Source organism: Cyprinodon variegatus, unplaced genomic scaffold, assembly GCF_000732505.1.
Source record: "Cyprinodon variegatus isolate N-32 unplaced genomic scaffold, C_variegatus-1.0 Scaffold1022, whole genome shotgun sequence".
In the NCBI taxonomy this organism is placed as follows: Eukaryota; Metazoa; Chordata; class Actinopteri; order Cyprinodontiformes; family Cyprinodontidae; genus Cyprinodon; species Cyprinodon variegatus.
In genome coordinates this window covers 186284-193671 of record NW_015151475.1, presented here as the reverse complement: position 1 = coordinate 193671, position 7388 = coordinate 186284, and the positions used below count along the sequence as shown (strand labels likewise).

General features: G+C 38.2%; 1 protein-coding gene across 1 annotated transcript in view; it reads right to left on the bottom strand.

Moving 5' to 3' along the window:
- Window positions 1-3202: 3202 nt before the first annotated feature.
- LOC107100876 (E3 ubiquitin-protein ligase znrf1-like) overlaps window positions 3203-7388 on the bottom strand; it is a 20694-nt gene continuing 16508 nt past the window's right edge. Inside the window, exon 5 of the mRNA XM_015399539.1 lies at window positions 3203-5414. The gene's annotated coding sequence lies outside the window, so the exon portion shown is untranslated. The remainder of the gene's footprint in view (window positions 5415-7388) is intronic.

Sequence of the window (7388 nt, the reverse complement as noted above, 5' to 3'; positions counted from 1 at the left end):
GGGATATATACAGTGCGTCCACATATGACAGCTTTTTTTCTTCTCTTAATAATAGGAATATTATACAGGGTTATTGCACAGGGTGTTTACATGGGTATTAATATAGATGGATATTTATATTTATATCTTTATATTAATTTGACTGGGTGTCAGATATAAATAAACAGGTTATTGCACAGGGTATTAAATATTAATTGCACAATATATATTGCATAAGTTTTTGCCGTGGTCGCATTGTAGAGTCTGGTTGCAGCAGGGATGAATGACCTGCGGTAGCGCTCCTTTTTACAGACAGGGTGTAAAAGTCTTTCACTAAAGGAGCTGCTCAGCTCCTCTACAGTCTGGTGCAGCAGGGTGGAAGGCGTTGTCCATGATGGATGTAAGCTCGGACTATAAGAGACCGTAGTTGTTTTTTTACGGTTATTTTCAATGTAAATTGTCGTATTCCATTGTGTAGGTGTTTCACTTTCCTGCTCAGTTCAAGAAAAACGGCACTTATTTTAGTAACAATTAACTTAGATTTATTTATTTTTTGCTGCCATTTGTATCTCTGCTTCTGTCTCCTTGAACCCCAGTCGGCCTTGGCAGATGGCTGCTCACACTGAGCCTGGTTCTGCTGGAGGTTTCTTCCTGTTAAAAGGGAGTTTTTCCTCTCCACTGTCGCTACAAGCATGCTTAGTGTAAGGGATTGCCTTCGAGTCAATGAGTCGATGCAATCAACTGGTTTTCCTTAGATAGAAAACTTTGAATCAATTTGACTGGATGATCTGGTTGAACTGTAAAGTGCCTTGAGATGACATGTGTTGTGAATTGGTGCTATATAAATAAACTGACATTCTTTATTGCATATACAGCAATATATGTTATTTCAAAGTTAGTGATACAAAGAAACACTACGTGGTTAAAGTCATTCAGACTTGGAACTTTTTACACTGTAATCAGTTTGATAGTCACACTATTGGCTGCAGCTGGACTCACACAGCTTCACCTGAGCTTAATGTACTGATTAGATGATCATTGTGAATAATAAGTGTTTTTGTTACATAAATGAATTAACAATGCATGAGCAAAGTTCGTATGAAAACAAAGCTAATGTTAACTTCAACACTTCCATCTGTCAGTAACAACATGTGGTCCTTTGGGCCGTTTCTCTCCATGTATCGTTGTAACTATTGATCTCGCACCTTCAAAGCAGATATTAATCTGGTGCAGTTTTTTATTTTTTACTTCTCTTCTCTGCTGGCTTGAAGGTTAAAACTGAAAGTTCAGTCTTGACGTAAAAACACAGAAGAGGAAATGGCTGAGGGTCATTGTGTGGTTGGGTACACTGGAAACAGCTGCTGCAGAGCAAACCTACAGAAGAGTTTTTGCAACAAACACAAAGTGTTTGGTAGATAAATGCAGCTCAGGCTTCCCATAACCCGCCTGTTGCATAACTTCATCTGTCTGCAGACACTGACACTGTAAAAAAATAAACAAAGTGCATGCCTTCTAAAGGGATAGCAGGCCACAAACATCTAATTATATTCATATTCCATTTAGGTTTTTGGGTTTTTTATTAGTTGTAGTGAGCATTTATCTCTCCACCACAAAACTTTTATCTACATTTTTAATGCATTAGTCTAGAGGGGAGAAAAAAAAACCCAACAAAGCAGCAGAAAAAACAGACTTTCAAAAGAAAATGATCTTGGATTTTTTTTTCCATGAATTTTTTATTTATGCCTTTCTTAGAAAGGCTTTATTCTCTCCCTCCTGCAGTCCACATGGCTGTTGTGATGCGCCTTCTCAACCAATCTTACGCAATTGGAAACTCCTCATTATTATTAAGATTAACTTTAAGTATTTTACTTTAGCTTTTAATATAATTCTTTGATATCTAGTGATAAACCCTCACAGCCTCCGTCTCTACCTTCCACTCGGTAGGCGGGGGCTTGGGGTTCGGATGAGATATAAATACAGGCACACCACAAGGCTGTGTTCTCAGCCCCTTCCTGTAGACAACTGCCTTTAGGGACAATAAAGAATGAATCTTTACATTTATTTAAAAAACAGTCTGGTTATATGGACAGAAGATAACTTTTAGTGTGGTAGGAAATTAAGTAAATCACCCTGAACGAGCTAAACCATCAACATTAAATATTACAATGGAGGGATTTGCATGACTTTTTATTAATCCACATCCTCAGGAACAGCTTAGTTAACATTGTATTACCGCTACATCACGCCATCCAGTGCTGCAGGAGCTTGTGATTCTCCCTCTCATTTAGGGGCAGACTGAGGCTGGGAACCCCTCTAATTTTTTTCTAGTTATTTTAATAAAGTCAAAATTACAAAAACACCAAAAGGTCAAAAGTTTCATGATACATAAAGCTTAAATATAAAAAAGTATTAGTATCGGTATAAATATTAAGGATACTCACCGTGTATTTTTTAATTGGTCAATATTGCTGGTACTGACCAATAATACTATTTTAGCATTTTTAAAAATATATATTTTTAGTCCAAAGTTCAGGCCTAAAGTCAAGAGCAAACCTGAAAACTTTAAGGCTAAAAAAGTTTTGTTGGTAAAAGGAAGAGAATTAAGGGGATAATAGCCTTTATTTCTTGTTTCCTACCGTTTCTAAAATGTTTCTTTTCAGAACTTTTGTCCCAGAGATGCTGAGTGTTTTGTTTTTTTTTAAGTAATTTTTTCCCCCATTAATATATAACAATCTGTTTAGCTTTACAGTGTTTTTTTCTTTATTAAGTCGAGCGGTAGTCGTATTTCTTATTTGTAAAGAAAATTTCAAACCAAGCCTCATTTTTCTTAATTCTAAATGCATCATATTTTCAGTCGAATCAAAACCTTTTTTGATGCATGTACATAAATCTAGACGATTAGCTGAGCTTCCATCCTCTATGGCTCTTTTATCTAAATAAGTTCTACCACATCTTTCATTATTAAAGTTTAACCAGAGGACTTATCGGTCCCTTCATGTGAAGCTTTTCTACAAACCAGCTCCTTTGGACAGTAAAGTATTAATCTGATTGAATCTTTCAAAAACAGAAGGCATTACAATCTTCTGTGTGGTTGGATATTAAACCTATATCACCCTGAACAAAATGGCTACCTTTGAACCAAGGATAAATAAATAAATCTAAGCCAAGGAGACTTAAATCTGATGGTTACAAATATAAACAAAAAAGCAGACGACATCTCTCACACATATTTATTGTAAAAAATACATATAAAAACAATTTCTGAGACATACAAAAGATCAGAGCTTAGAAACAGTATAATTGAACAGACAAGGACCAAGCCATTTTCTTGAACTGTATTACATATTTACAATTTAATAATAAATAAAGTTCAATTTGCTTTCAATACCAGAGTGGAGGCGGATTGTCCATATCCCGAGGATGCAGATCCAGCCAACCGACCCCTTTTTAAAGTTTCTCACCAAATACGTCTGTTTGAAAAAGCGCGAGGCGGACGTGGAGCCCCGGGTTTCAAAACCAAATCTTTGAGGGATGCATTAAAACAAAACAAAAAAACACCTTCCTTGGTTGGAAAACAGCTGGTTTTACACACATAGCATTTGGCTAGCATTGGCAAAGAAATACAATAGAAAAAAAATGAGGTATTGCACCACACAGAGGGTAACAAAGTAAATGAGAGTAATTTAGGGAGGTTAGGATTGCTGACAATCCAACCTCCATAAGCATAAACAAACATCCCGCCCCTCCCCTCCCAGCCAGAGAATACAACATCATAACTCTAAAACGAATGAAACACCTAATGTCCAATGCATCCCGTCACACGCTCACACAACACTCCCAATGTACACACAAACTTTTGGCATCTTTTTATATATATATTTATATATATATATATATATATATGTCTGCGATGTAATATAAAGAGAAACATGCACAGAGCTGCCCACTAGTGGTTGGGCGAGTCATAGCACCTCCAAATGCAGAGAAAGGTGGACCAGAAGTAAAAAAAAAAAAAGACCTCAGAAAGCTTTTCTGGTCCTCTGAACAGATCTGTCTCGAGTTAAAAACTCATGAGACGGAAAAAGCTAAATGCAATTTGTTCGTTGAACTGGCCTGTGCACAGCCTCGCTGTTGGGCTCGCTTTTTTAGAGTCCCTTCACCAGAAAAAAGGCAAATCAGATAACAGAGAAAAAGGCAAAGAAAAGCAACCTGAAACATTTAGCAGTAATCATGAAAGGTGTGTAAATATCCTTAAAATAAAAAAAAAAGCCGGGTGGAAAAAGGAGGAGTATGTAATTATTAATCATCAGCTGTCCATAGCCTCCAGTGTTGTGAAAAGAGGCAGATGCCACACGGCGTAAACATGCCCCCAAAGATACATCCCTCAGTCCATTTATCCCCACGCTATCTGGCATCGGCTAATAATCGACTCCCCGCCGCAAAAAAACAAACCCAAACAGCGCCCCCCGGTGACCACTTTTTAAAAGAAGGGGACAGAAATCCAAACCGCATTCGTAATAAGTACCAAACAGAAGGGGGGGGGGGGCTCACCAACCCATCTGTACAACAGACACACACTTTATTGTATATACAGACATATTCAGGCCCTGGTTATCATCCAGGCACGCACACTCAACGTTATCCCAGACCGTATGAGGAAAATAAAAAAAGTGCTCCAGTTGGTGCCAAAGTTTGTGCTACTGTCACCTTGTGAAACGCCCCCGATCTTCCTAAACAACCACCGAGTAGCACGGTAACAAAAATAAAATCAAAATAGCCGTCGATAGGAAAACAAAAACTGGCCTAACTTTAAGAATAAACAATAAAAGGCCCAAAAAAATTCCCCTGAAATGTTTAAAGGAAGAGAAGAACTAAAGAAGAAAAGGAAAGAGTAGCAGCAGCCCCCCCTTTTCACCAAAAATAAGCTCTTAACCGATCTGATGGCAGAGCGGTAATCCTGTAACAGCTGAAGATTTGGTTAACGTCGGGTAAAAGCTGAGGAAGAGAAACATTCATCCCACACACAGCCTGGGCCAATACTTTTTGTCTGTTTGCAAAACAAAAAATAATAAAAATACTTGATAAACGAGTCGTCCCGATTCGAAGAGACAGAAACACACAGGAGAGGCGCCGGTCACTGAAACTCCATCGCTCCACAGGTTCCTTAGATGATCATTAAAATCACTGTGGTGATGCGCGTCCACAGAAGAGACGAAGGACGTCGGTCCAAAGAACCGACACGGACATCTAGACCATAAACGGGTTAGAGCAGATGTTTTTAACATCTGTATTTGGCAGGTATAGTCTAAACGGGTCGATCCAGAGTCAAACCGGCTCCAAGGTCAACTTTCACATCTAAAAAACAGGAAATAGGAATTTTGCTTGTTTGATTCTTGATTTTTAATTGGGGTTTTGTTGCGATGCGGTGTAATCTCCTGTGAAGACACAACAAAAATATATTTTACTTCACATTCCTCTTACACCTGGTATTTATCAACAGTCTAAGGGTAAAAAAAGATACATATAGTCCATTAATTATAAGAAAAATAAAATTAAATACATTTTAAGTAAAGGCACAACAAAGGAAAACATTCAACAATGATATATTTATAATTTCATTAAAACTAAAGAGCAGTAAAGATTTTATACCTAGGAGGCCAATTTAACCATTATTGATAACATTACTGGTTAGCTGTAGATCCGTTTAACATCTTTCAACAGAGAAAATAAAAACAACCAGATTATAAAAGCAGAAGCAGCTTTCAATGATTTCCCAACAGAACAGTAACATAAGGCCAGACTTTGACTAGACCATAAAGAGTTGGATTTGTTAGGCATTTATTGAACATTGTCCCACATAATAACCCCGCTATGCTTTGGCGTATGGTCAGACGTTCCCCTCCAGAAATGTTTGTTATCAGAATTCAAGGCATCGTCTGTTACAGCAAGACTTCCAAGACTTCCTGAGACCAAAGAGCATCGAACTCACAGCACCAGATTTAACAGGATGCAGAGGGAAACATGACAAACACCAGCAAAGATGCTCTTTTTACAAATATGAGCTTTTATTAGGGATGGAGCAGTTTATGAAAACCGTCCGAATCATTCGGTTCGACTGTCTCGGTTCGGTTCGTGTGTGTTGCGTTTGGTTCATGCGCTGCTCTTTTTTCTCATAGGCGAAGCGTTTACACTCCACAGCAGTAGGTGGCGGTACTGCGACCAAAGCCAACCACCAGTAGTAAACAAGAAGAAGAAGAAGCGAAGCAGCGTAGTTGTGGAGAATTGTGTGGGTATGGCGAGTGGGAAAGAACAGGCGTTGGAAGACGTGCCAGCAGCACTTTATAGGTCTGCTGTATGGGATCACTTTGCATTTAGAGTGACCTACGATGACGGCGGAAAGAAAGTTGTGGATAAAAGTGCAACAGGGTGCAAGCATTGTGCAACACGTTTTGTTTATGCTAACAGCAACATGACCAACATGTCATGCTATCCCCAAAATCCCTCATACTCCGTCAGCGCTCCGCCCCGCTGCGCTCCCGACCGGCTGCACAAAGCAAAGCCTACAGCCTCCACTGTGGCTCCCGTCCGCTCCGCTCTGAGTTCCTTGGAGACGGTAGAGAGCATGCGCCAGATTATTAAATTCAAAGCAGCAAAACATGTGGAATGATCCATGGTTTCCGCAAATCATTAAAAAATAATTACAATCATACATTTTTTTTCATTAATTTTATTCATATTTATGGGATATCGGGGTAACAATCAACATATACCGAACTGAACTGAAAACCGTGACCACGAAACCGTGAACAGAACCGAACCGTGGATTTTGTGAACCGTTCCACCCCTAGCTTTTATGGCTTTTAAAAAGACACCAACCATGAATGAATTTGCTTTTCTGAATAGAATTTTCTCCAACAGCTGTGCAGCTCTAGCAGGATGGCTGGGCCTAAACACCAAGCACATTTAAAATAGTTTCTGAGGTGAAACGTTCCCAACAGAAATATGGGTATATTCACATAAATCATTATGAAAAAACTGCCAACAAACTTCCTTTTATATTTTACTTTTATATTACAAAATATGACTTCTTAATTTCAGCTTCGCTATTTAGTAGCGGTGCAAGAAAAAAATATTTAAAATAATGCAATATATCTGTAGCTGATGATCGTATAAACTCAACACACCAACATTAGAATATATCAATGGATGCTGGTTCAAAATATGGAATCAATATAAAAATATTCACAGCCAAACGTCCCTTTCAGTGCTTTACTTTATAGAACATTTAAACTCCCAACCACTAGTTAGCAGCACACTGCAGCAGCGCAACAACGACACGATATCCTGAGGTTTTATTAAGCTAAATAATTATATATATATATATATATATATATATATATATATATATA